General features: G+C 41.7%; 1 pseudogene across 3 annotated transcripts; it reads left to right on the forward strand.

Moving 5' to 3' along the window:
• The first annotated feature begins 2370 nt into the window (after positions 1–2370).
• On the forward strand, positions 2371–12585 carry LOC149084420 (RAC serine/threonine-protein kinase pseudogene; annotated as a pseudogene). 3 transcript variants are annotated; one of them, XR_016192972.1, is made up of 2 exons: positions 2371–2602; positions 5939–12585. The product of XR_016192972.1 is annotated as an RAC serine/threonine-protein kinase pseudogene, transcript variant X1 (transcript). The 3 variants fall into 3 exon arrangements; XR_016192973.1 differs by lacking the exon at positions 2371–2602 and adding an exon at positions 2640–2742; XR_016192974.1 differs by lacking the exon at positions 2371–2602 and adding an exon at positions 2805–2905.
• Positions 12586–12992: the final 407 nt, after the last annotated feature.

A 12992-nucleotide genomic window follows, 5' to 3' on the forward strand; every position in this document is an offset into this window, starting at 1 on the left:
CTGAAGATGCCTGTTTTTTTTTGCTTCATACGAAGCTGAAGATGACTGCCTTCGCTCCATTGGAATCTGAATGTTGTCTCCTCTCCATTCGCAGCTGAAGGTGCCTGCCTACGTTTCGTTTGCAGCTGGAGATGTCTGCTTTCACTCAGGTGCGGATCCGGACCGGAGCGACAGAAGCAACTGTCCCACCTCAGGGCCGACTTAAGAGCATCATGGGACCCTCAGGCCGTGTGATGTTTTTGAGGCCCTGCCTGGAAAGTTCTCGAAAATTTCAACCACTTCCCATTTTTGTGAGGCCCCAGGTCGTGCCCGGGTGGGCCCATGCGTTAAGACGACACTGCCCCTCCCAAGAGCCGAATATTATTACCGGAAAATATTCCCATAATTTTCGGTGTCCCGTAAAATACGGGACGATCAAACGAACTTGCACAATTCGACCCTCCCGTCACATCATTCTGGATCCGAGCCTGTGTGACACTTGGAGTCATCTGATGTTTCTAAAGGGTGGCTATATGCCTAATTGCATTAAAAATGCCAACCTTTGTTCCCCGACGCCCGCCTTCTCAAAAACATGTTGGGCGATAAAAAAGGGGCAATGAAAAAATGTAAAAAAATACAATATTTGGAAAAATATATACAGAACTTCAAATTAAAAGTTCAACAAAGGACGAGAAAAATACATACAAAATTGAGCAGCACTAGAGCTTTTGTCATTGAGAACATGGGCGAAGATACGGGGGGGGGGGGTTTGCCCCCTGTGTCAAAGTGGAGTCGACTGATTAAATGTATATATGGATACAGGAAATGACATCATCATCATCATCGTGCCCCGCAGCAATAATGACCGTGCCCCAACAGACTTCCAAGCCTATCTCCACCTATGATTCCCAAGACACTTTTTCGCTACCTCTTCATTTCATTTTATATATATCTTCATTTCTCTTGTATTTTATCCTAGTGTACATTTTATGAGTTCATTGTTCAAGCTAGGGCCGCAACTAGGAAGAGCAAGCGGATCTCGTGCCCCGGGCGATAGACCCGAGGGGGGGGGGGGCAAATTTAATTCTGAAACATCTCCTACAACATTACAAAGGGGGGCGTCAAAATGCGCGTTTGCCCTGGGTGACCAAGCACCTCCCCGACAAACCGACAAACCAGTCACGACCCAGGCTCTGTCCCTCCAGGGATATAAGCTTTTTACCCTTGCGGGTTGGGTCGCGCTGCAAGCACCTCCCCAGCACGACCCAACCCACACGAGTAAAAGGCTTACATCCCGGGAGGGACAGAGCCTGGGTCGTGTCTGGTCTGTCGGGTGACCAAGCATTTAGTTGCGGCCCTGGTTCAATCAGACCCTATAGAGCGCTAACAAGTATTCATATATATAAACTTTGTATATATTTTTCTTGTGCTTTTCTTTGAGCTTTTAATTTGAAGTTCTGTATATATTTTTCCAAATATTGTATTTTTTAACATTTTTTCATTGTCCCTTTTTTATCGTCTAACATGTTTTTGGGAAGGCAGGCGTCGGGGAACAAAGGTTGGCATTTTTAATGCAATTAGGCATAGCCACCCTTCAAGAACGGCTACTCTTTTTGAACCATGCATGGGGTTCCCCCCGATGACGACCCACTGCATAGGTTCCAGGGGCGTAGCCAGAAATTTCGTTTCGGGGGGGGGGACCACTTTCATTTCCGGGGGGGACCAAAGGGACAGAAAAATGGATTAGGCCATCTTTTTCCCTTTTTTCGGTCATTTTCTCACATTTCGGGGGGGGGGGACCATACCCCCCAAGTCCCCCCCCCTCGCTACGCCCTTGATAGGTTCTATTCATGGCCCCCACATCCTGAAGCAGGGCCCCTAGGCTGGGATCTTTTACGGGCCCCCCTGGATTTATAGCGTGAAAAAACAAAAAAATGATTTAAATCCTCCCGGGCCACAGGGCTGGAGCCTTGTCAGCCTCCCCCCCCCCTTGTGGGGGACATGGTTCTATTTCACTCTCATAAAATTCATTTTTGTTTTCTTTTACTTAAAATATTTTTTTGCATATATATGGTCCCCCTCGAATGATTATCATTGTGATTCCCCCGAACATACTTTAAAGTCTATCTCCACTTATGATCCCAGTCTAGGTGGGGACCATAGGCGGAAATCGACTTGGAAGTCTGGGGGGGCAAGGTCATTATTGCTGGGGGGGGGGGGGTGATGATGATGATGATGTCAGCTCATGTATACATTAGATCAGTCGACTCCACCTGTGACTCCGCCCATGGTGGGGACCCATGGTACGAGTAGGGAATGAAAAAAGTAAAATTAAAAAAAAATGTAACTTTTCTCTGAAATTTTTCGACAGTTGAGTTTTTGTTTGCGAGATGGCGGCACGAGTCGAACTCACAAGGACACGTGTTTCCCGCTAATGGCTGTTGTTTACTGGTTGTTCGTAACGAATTTGTTTATGTTTTTTGATGGCGTCGCTGATTTTGTCCGGGGTCGCAACAGCTCTCTGAAGGACGTCCAACCTCCTCCTCCTCGCAATTGAACTCTTCGTCGACTGTCGAGGAATTGAATGTCGGAGAGGATCGTCGTTCCGATTGCGGATTCCTTGGTAAATCCCCCTATAACGTTACCTAAATGTGAAGTTGATGCTCCGTGATTACAATTCAAGTGACGCCTCGTGGTTTCACACGCAGTTTCCGTGTTATCAGTTCCATTTGTTGGAGAGTGTTTATTCGTTGGATACGCGGTGTAATATATTGTGATTTTGATTGTGTTGAACATGTGTGTTGATGATCATGTTGAGAAGCATATGGGGAGTGGGGGGGGGGAAAGAATGTGAGAGACCGTAAGCCTAGTTGGAATGTTACATGGACAATGTGGGAAAATATACAGCTAGAATGTGCAAATTGAGGTATTTTCCTGGCTGTTATCACGTATATGGGGGGGCCCTGGTGGCAGTGTCGTTCTACGTTCTTAATGCATGGGCCCCACCCGGGCACCTCGAGAGAAGGGGGGGGGTTTCAGAAAAGCTAGAAGTAGGTGATTTTTTCAATAATTTGCCAGGTACCTTCGGGGAAGCTCTGATGTCTGTGTTGCATGGGGAGAGCGGGGTGCGGTAATTAAGTAAAGTCTCTTTCGAACCGAGCACAACTCTGGTCTTGGACAATTTACTACAGAGTTAGTTGTGCTAGAAGCCTAAGTGTATGTACCTACAGTCTGAGCGCGTATATAGTGTTGTGTCTGATTTTTCAGTGTTGCCATATATATATATATATTTTTTTTTTTCAGAAGCTACATGAGTGAAGTGTAATGACTGAATATTTGTGCTGTTTGTAGGCCTGTTGCTTTCTGTGGCGAGACTTTTTAATGTGGAGATCAGCTCGCATGCACACTTTGAAGTTGGGAACCATTGGAAACCAACTTAAGCCGACCATTACTGTGGCTCCGGTAGGGGTTTAACCCGGGATTTGTGATGAAAGTCTCACTATGAACACTTGACTACCGCAGTGGTGCTATTCTAACCACAGCCCAACTTGCACTGGGATAATATGAAAAATTGAGTTCGAAAAAGCAATGTCCATTTCGGATGTTTTTTGTTAGTATAGTGACACGATCTATTATGGAAATTATCAAAACTGTCTTTAACAAAAGTGTGCATGCAGGCATCTTCCTTACTAAGTTTTTGAGTGTGGTTACCCTACTTCAGGGCCACATACAATCAGAACACATGTTCTATGGCCAGACCTTTTAACGGGCCAATCAGCAAGCAGTCATGCCTCAAAGTTGGAAACAACAAAACACCAACTTCAGCCAATCACCACTGTACCTGTTATGAAGGGTTCATTCGAAATACACAACTGTCAACTGTACATCTCTGCCCAAGAAGCAAATACAGTTGTCAGTTGGCACGAAGGATGAACTTGAATAACATATTATTTGATCTACATGATACATACTACAAAAACTCTCTTTAGCACTTTGAAATAACTTTTGAGCCGAAAGTATCGCTTCAACTACTCCTTGTAAGAAAAAAAAAAATAGAGGGGGAGGGTTTCGTTAATGATGTTACAATTGTCTGGGTCAAATCAGTCAGTAAAAAGTATATGGTAAAAACATCTTCCCACGAACATAGCACTCATACACTGCTTCACAACAATGACGCCGGTGGGGTTTTAACCCGGACCTTAGCGATGCGAGTCCATCACTCTGACCACTCATCCACCATATCGGCTGAAGTAAAGACGTTGTGAACTGAATGTTTACAACAATTGACTGCAATGTTCCTTGAGAAAGTCTTTTTTTTCATTCTGTGGCGCATCAAATGTTATATGCCTGTTTGCCAAATCAAATTCGACGTCATGTTCACATTTGCTGCTGTACATGATGTTATAGTTTGTCTTATGCTCACATCTTTGGCTGGACTTTCCTGTCTACTGTTGAACTTAGCAAAGCAATGGAACACAGGTCTTGATGGTGCTTTCCCTTTACACACTGGCACCATGTGACGATGGATATCACCCCCCCCCCCCCTTAAAACATCTCCACAAAAACCATACTATCCATCTCTGGTCGTGATAATCACCTTCCATCTTTGCTGTCTATGCTTGCAATGACGGGTGCGAGAAGAATGACCACTCGCCTTAATCGTTCGTCAACTGGTAGTGCCATTTGTGTTTCACATAGTTTTCAGCACCTGTATTTTAACTTTCCCAAATTTGGCAGCTTGGGGGGGGGGTGGCACAGGGCCCCCCTTGAGTATGCCTCTTCCCCCAAGCACTTGAAAGTTGAAAACATAGCCACACCACGGTGAGCAACAGGCCTACAAACAGTACAAATATTCGATCATTACACTCACTTCGCTGCTGAAATGTAGATGGCGGCACTGAAAAATCAGACACAACATTAGATACATACTCAGACTGTTAAGTGTACACACACTCACACTTCCAGCACACACATTGCCAATGGTGATAGACCTCAGTTGTGCACGGAGTGAAAGGAAGAAAGAAAGCTTATAGCATGACTTAGTTTCGTGGCCCAATCTCTATCTGATACTCATCGATATTTTCCATTTAAAGTGTTTTCCCCCATTTACAACGTTTTTTTTTATGACAGTTTTTTGAAAAACGTTATAAGCAGGATTCACTGTAATACTGATTAAACGTTAGACTTTATACCAGAGTAAAAAAAAAGGCATTTTTAATCATAACGAAAATAAGAGCACACTGAATTGTTTATGAAAACACATTAAAATCTTTGGAAGAGGGGGGTTGTTGGGCATTGCAAAAGATCATGGGAAAGTGTTTCATTTTAGCGAGGAAAAAGACAAAATTCGCAGAATAGCCAACGTCAGTTCAGCCTCCACAGTCAAATCGATGAGATGATCTTGTGTATTAAATGACCAAACTTCCTGTTTAGTTTGTCTGTCCACCCTGTTTTTTGTCGCTGTAATTTTGATTTAAGTGTAACATTGACAGGATTTACCCTACTGTTTGGCGATAATTACCAATGACTAGCAGGATGACACGTTTTTCAAAGGTTGAAAAAATCTCTTCTATTTTATTTTCATGAAAGATCTTTACTTTCTTTAAAAAAAAAAACCTTTTTATAGGCCTATTCCTCTTTGTGCCGTTTTTGTGTGGAATTCAGATCTGCATGAACATCGCCCTGATTCAAGGGCGTAGCGAGGGGGGGGGACTTGGGGGTCTGGTCCCCCCCCCCCCCCCCTGAAATGTGAGAAAATGACCGAAAAAAGGGAAAAAGATGGCCAAATCCATTGTTCTGTCACTTTGGTCCCCCCCAAAATGAAAGTGGTCCCCCCCTCCCGAACGAAATTTCTGGCTACGCCCCTGCCCTGATTCTGATCTTCCGAAGTTGTCAACTATACAGTATGGATCATTCATAGATATTTATTTTCTAATATAGATATTCTTTCTTTTCACAGGTACGTTTAATGATTAGTCTATCTACTGTTCTGTCTATTATGTGTCGTTCAAGACTGTGAACTCCAAACAGAAAAGCCGTTCAAGTAATATTTGGATCCAATCATGACCAGCGTAGCCATGAGCAGTTCGACTTCTACCGCGTCCATATCCCAGCATCAAGGATCCATAGTCAAAGAAGGTTGGCTGTTGAAGAGGGGCGAGCACATCAAGAACTGGCGACCCCGTTACTTTTTCTTGTTAGACAGTGGGGCTCTCATTGGGTTCAAGAGCAAGCCTGACCATGGTTTTGATGACCCGTTGAACAATTTTACTGTCAAGGGTTGCCAGCTGATGAAAACAGACAGGCCAAAACCCTTCACGTTCATCATCCGCGGACTGCAGTGGACGTCTGTCATAGAGAGGACATTCCATGTGGAAACAGAGAAAGACAGGGATGAATGGGTAAAAGCGATCCAGTTTGTAGCGGATAAATTGCAAGAAGAAGAGGAACAGGGCCAGGACGACGTCGAGATGACTGATGACGACGACTGGAAATTCAAGTTTTCCACCCATTCGTTATCGTCTAAAGGCAAGAAAATAACTCTGGATAATTTTGAGTTCCTGAAGGTGTTGGGTAAAGGCACGTTCGGAAAAGTGATATTGTGCCGAGAGAAAGGAACGGGACAGCTGTTTGCTATCAAGGTTTTGAAGAAAGAAGTGATCATCGCGAAAGATGAAGTCGCTCACACGTTAACTGAAAATAGGGTTCTCCGTAACACGAAGCATCCTTTCCTCACCTCTCTGAAGTACTCGTTCCAAACTGCCGATAGACTATGCTTCGTCATGGAGTATGTAAACGGAGGCGAACTGTTCTTTCACCTGTCGCGGGAGCGGATATTCACAGAAGAAAGAACAAAGTTCTATGGAAGTGAAGTGATTCTCGCCCTAGATTACCTTCACAACCAAGGTATCATCTACCGAGACCTGAAACTGGAGAACTTGCTGTTGGATAAAGATGGACACATCAAAATCGCAGACTTTGGATTGTGCAAAGAAGACATCAGTTACGGTTCTACTACGAAAACGTTCTGCGGCACTCCAGAATATCTTGCCCCTGAGGTTCTCGAGGATACTGACTATGGCAGAGCCGTCGACTGGTGGGGACTTGGTGTCGTCATGTACGAAATGATGTGCGGCCGCTTACCATTCTATAGCAGAGACCACGATGTCCTGTTCGAACTAATCCTGGTGGAACAAGTCAAATTCCCCAAGATACTGTCGCCGGACGCAAAGTCTCTTCTCAGCGGGCTCTTGATTAAAGACCCGAAAGAAAGGTTGGGTGGTGGTCCGGATGACGCCAAAGAAGTCATGAACCACCCTTTCTTCAGGTGTGTGCCTTGGCATGACGTCCTGGTGAAAAAGGTCACGCCTCCTTTCAAACCTCAGGTGACATCGGATACAGACACAAGGTATTTCGACCAGGAGTTCACTGGGGAATCTGTCGAGCTGACACCCCCAGATCATCAAGGACCCCTGGATTCCATCTCGGAAGAAATGGAGCAGCCTTATTTCCAACAGTTCTCTTTCCATGGCAGTACGGGGACTCTCGGAAAGATCATCGACCAGTGATTGACTGTGGCAATTTTTCTTTTTGGTACGGCTCTGAAAATCCCAGTGAAAAAGAAATGAAAAGAAAAACAATATCAGCATTAACAGAAAACACTTATCGTAAAGCAATGTATCGACAGTACATTAAGTACTTAACATACTTCAATATACTCTATGTTTTTGATAATCAAAATACAGTGAAACCTGTCTTGAACGCAATCAAAAGGTAATCCCGTTAATGATTAGTTGTGCGTTGATTTTTTATGAAACGAAACCTGTCTGAAATGAAAAATTAAGTTCCTTGATGTTCCGTTTTATGAAGGTTTCACTGTGCGTTGTTATAGTTCTGAAAATAGCTCCTTATCAGTAACACAACTAATTTTTGCCAACTCAATCACCTTTTTATTTCCCAAAGATTTGACACATTCTGCTGTCTGCAGTTATCGGAGATATAAGATATTTCCCATTTATAAGGTCCGTGAAGTGTGTAGCTTGTCAAGCACCCAACATTTCGGAAAATGAATGCATAAAAGTTTAACTCACTTATCCCCGTACTACATGCTAAACTTGGGCGAGTTGAAATAGTGCGACTCATTGCATTTAGTCGTTTTTAGTTTCCATTGCGTTAAGTAATTTACACATTAATATTGTAACACAGGGCGATTATAATTCAAGTTTCCATACTTCAAGTAGTTTTTCTCAAAAACTGCTTTTCCGAATACAGCCAAATTTTTTGGGTACCTTAATGAGACCATAGGAAGAGGAACTTACATATGAAATAAAAAATTAAATTTTTAAACACGTGAATAAGTGGCGCTTTTTACTAAATTTTCATTTTCTCCATAGTCCATATAGCATATATACAAAGTTTCAAGGGAATACGGCCACCAGAACAGGCTCTACATAGGTTTGAGTAGTTTCAGTATACTGACTCTTCTCAGACTTATGTAGCGGCCCTTCTGTGATGGAGGTATTACAATGAAACTTGGTATATAAGCTATATGGACTATGGAAAAAAGGAAAATTCAATTTAAAAAAAAAACCTCCACTTACTCACCTGGTGGTCAGAAATTGATGTTTATTACATAAATCTCCTTCCCATGGTATCATTATCCTGAAAATTTGTGTTCGAATGAGTACGGGAACTTTAATAATAGTCACCCTGTACCATAGGTGCAGAAATCTAGTGGCCCTTTGAGCCCTCCCCCCCCCCCCAATAATTCCTGAAAAAAAACCCAATGCAGTGCACCTTCTCTCTCCTGCATATGTGTTTGAGTCCCATACATATGGGACGACCAGCAACTTTCTGCCCCTCAACCTTCTGCCCCTCTTCATGTCGGCACCTCTGCATTGTACTGTGTCACTGTTATCGAAATTTGCAACATCATGAAAGGATTGTATATGTTATATGGAATTTTTACCAACTATGCACATGCTCTCTCGAATGGTATGATATTGTCCAAAAAAAACAACCAAATACAGTTGAACCTTGATAATTCGAGCTAATGGTGGGGAAGGTGATCACAAAAAACTGAATAATACCTTTCCCTGTCAGCCATTCTGCACAATTCTAAAATGTAGAAATGGAAATGACGCAAAATAGGGAATAGTGCTGGTTCAGCCGATGAGTCCTATGCTCGCACATCTGTAGTTACGCTATCCTTGTGCCTTGTCTTTGTCTTTCACTTGTAAAAACAAGGCAACACATTTCGGTGATGGTAACCTCATCAAACAAAATTTCACTTTTGTCTAAATTTTTCCAACACATTCTGAGAGAAAAAATTGCTGCCACCTATCCGTGGATATATGTGTAGCCAATTATCTTACACTAGGAAAATATTGCACTGCATTTATAATTTTTTTTTCTGAAAAATTCTTTTGTTTGATGAATTCTATATAAAATTTTTCATAAACGGCAATAACGTGTTCCCATATGGGCCAATTTCTCACTCGAATATGGGAAATTTCCTTAGAGGTACCACACTTGTGCTATTATCATCACTATGATTTCAACTAATACCCCCCCCCCCCCCAATACATGAGAAGCTTCTCCTGACATTGCTTGCAATTGGCTAAAATCTTCGAATGTCCATTGCGCCAGGGCAATGTTCAGTTCTTGTGTATACCTATGAGGGGGCTGCCGTTTCAATGAATTGACATGGGACTTCACCCCAGAAAATGGGGGGGGGGATATAAAAGAATGAAAAAACCCAGCAATTCTACGAAATGTAAATGTTTGTTTTTATTACTACTTTCACAAAATCTTAGATATCCTCATGAAAAAAAAAAAAAACCAACAACAATACGAATAGGAAAAGCCGAACATGAAATTCAAATTTTTTGTAGCACGGCTAATCAAAGTTTTACTGTATACAGGATATTACTTATTGTTAGTGTGGAATTTTCCTATAGGCTGTATCCTAGAGCTTGGACGTCTACAGAGGGCCTCAAAACTATTGAACTGTTATTTTTTGGACAAAGACAGTTGGACATATAACAGGTTCTATTACCTTCAATATCCTGAACCCCCCCCCCCCCCCCCATCTCAGCCTAAATCTGGCCCTGCATATTGTATTGACAGAATTCACTTCAAAATGGAAAAAATATTGTTTATACATGTTGAATGCATTTGATTACAATGCACAATACGAGGAGGGGGGGGGGCATCCGAAGCTTTTCAGGTCTGTAGATGGCCATGTGGAGTTTTCATACAGGAGATTTCAATTTCTGAATTTATTCTGGGGGTGCTCATACACACACCCCTGTGCTACGGATTATTGTTGGGGTGCCTGGGCACACAAAGTACCTCTAGCTCATATGCCTGTGTAATAGCAATCATACAGGTATTAGTGCATCTTGGATTTGATCTGTACGGATTGATGAGATACTTGCTGATCCATGTGCCAAAGGATGTCAGATTTAGGTGTTGGTAGTTGGATACTCGTTTGGTCCATTCCAAAATGATTCCTGATACAGATGTACAGTTGAAGTGGTACTGAGATGACTGCACAGAACATAGCTACCAGAAGCTTTGTACCGAACTGTTATAGCTCACCGACATCTTGGCCAGAGAAAAGAAAGAAAGAGCCATCCGGAATTAGCTATAAGTTGTAGTTCCTAGTCTAATTATTAGCCTTTGTTGGCAGAAAATGACCATGTTCAAAAAAATTGAGTACAAAATTTCTTCCTCCTAATGGATGACTTTCGAATCATCACCATGGTAACTAAAAATTTATTATTGACACCTTACATTGTCATTACATGTGTGATTTCTCGATTGGCTTTAGAAGGACAACACAAAACATTGGGAATTTATATGAGCTTACTTCATGGGCCCCCATGAGGGTGGGGCTGACAGGGCTCCAACCTGAGACGACTCTGGTAAGTTTTTGTTTTTTCACACTATATATATATATAAATTCACTAAAGCATTTGAAAAATCTTGCTAGTGAATTCTACGGCAGGATATAGGGACCATGGCTTACCTACTCACATGGAAAGGGATCACTATGTCCTGTGCAGTGAAATCCCTCAATAAGAAACGCTCATGGAACCAGACGTTTTGTCCCTTTTGAGAGGTGTCTCCCTTTTTCAGACGTAGATGAGTTCTTGTTCAAAGGGGCACACATTAAGGACATTTGTTCCTTAAATGGAGGTGTCCGTTATACAGAGCATCCCTTAAATAGAGGTTTAACTGTTCTTCCACTCTTTTTTTGGGGGGGACTAACAGTGGGATATATCTGCGTGTTTTTGTCTACACAAATGGATATATCTGCTGCCTTTTTTTGGCCTAGCATTAATGTAGTTTTGTAGTCTTTTCGACCTAACTATAGACCAGTTTTAAGATATAATTTATCCATTGTCTTTTTTTTTTGCTTAACATTGTTTAACCATTCATCTGGCCATGGCATGCAATTCCGCCATGGAAGCATAGGGGAAAATTAATTGGCCCCGTGACTGGTTAATATAGCATATCAACAGTTCTTTTGGCCCAATAATCATATATATCTGCAGTCTTTTTGGCCTAACAGTGAAACACAATTTATCCATGATCTCTTTTGGCCTAAAGTCGGATATATCTGCAACACTCTGAAGTGCCAGTTGTGCAGTTGGCCAGGATTAGACTATAAAAGTTTGATAAAAGATATTTTGCAAAAAGTGAAAAATGCAACCAATAAGCCTATTGGTTACATTTGCTTGAATGTAACCAATACACTTATTGGTTGAATTTTTTAAGTTTTGTAAAAGATCTTTTATAGTTTAATCCCAGCTTGACACAGGTTTTGTCACAGTGACGGTTGATGTTGTCGTAATAGTTGTGCGAATCTTCAAGTGAAGGTGGTGTCAAGATTTTTATTGATTTCTCAAGCTCTGTCTCAATCTCCTTCATCTGCTTGTTTGAGGTAATTCTAGAGCACTTTCACAATGATGCGTTTAGATATGTCTCTGGGGGAATAACGGACTTGTGGTATCTTTAGTTCATCAAACATCTACAACATGGCTCCATATTCTTGAGCAGATCGTTTTGATAGGAAAGTTTGGATCTTCAGGCTGGTGCCTCAATCTCTATCTTCCTGTGGCCATGGTCCCTAATCAATGCATAGAAACTATGTTCCCCCTTCTTGCCATGGAATATGGCTCGTTGAGTGAATCTTAAATTCTGCCCCATATACCTCTTACGAAAAGGTTGAGGCATATGCCATCCCAATGATTTACCATGTTGTATCCTGTATGTATCTACTGGTTATTATGATCTTCCATATCCTTGCGATATTTAAAAAGCAGTGTCATTTCCATGTGCATTGTTATTATGTTCAGACGAGATTTATATTTTTGTTCTTTTTGCATACGAATATGATTGCGCCATATTTTTCTGGATGTTATTATGCATTTAAAATATTCACATGTTGTGTTGCACATGCGGTTTTTGTTTTGCATGTAACACTAATTCTGTTTATGCGTGTATATGAAATTTCCTCATGTATTGATAGATCTGTCGGAATGTTATATGCAAGAAGATGGAAGAGATGAAATAAAAATGATTATCTCTCATGGTGCATGTAGATTTTGCCGATTGATTTTTTTGAAGGATTGTATTCACTGATATGTAACGCATCAAGTTCTAGTACTATGTAGGGGGTGTCCTGTAAATGCTAATGCGGCCCCCATCTCATCAACTGTCCGTAGTATAGTTTCAATTTAAAAATTCTCAAAAGGCATTCAAAAATTACCCTTTACCAGATTTGAGAGTGAAAATGTGTAGTATAACAATTAAAAAAAAAAACAAATTTATACGGTGCCCCCTGATCTCCAACTTCCAATTAGAAAGTTGTTGCTCTGTCTCTCCTTAAGTGAACAAAAAAAAATCAGTTTCTAAGGGTACATTTGCATGTACTCTTAGAAACTTGGAGTTGGCCTCAGGATACACAGGGCAACAACTTCCTAATTGGAAGTTGAGGAAAATGG

This window comes from Pholcus phalangioides, unplaced genomic scaffold, assembly GCF_987345545.1.
Source record: "Pholcus phalangioides strain wild (caught in Gottingen) unplaced genomic scaffold, Ppha-v1.0 ptg000008l_1, whole genome shotgun sequence".
Taxonomy (NCBI): Eukaryota; Metazoa; Arthropoda; class Arachnida; order Araneae; family Pholcidae; genus Pholcus; species Pholcus phalangioides.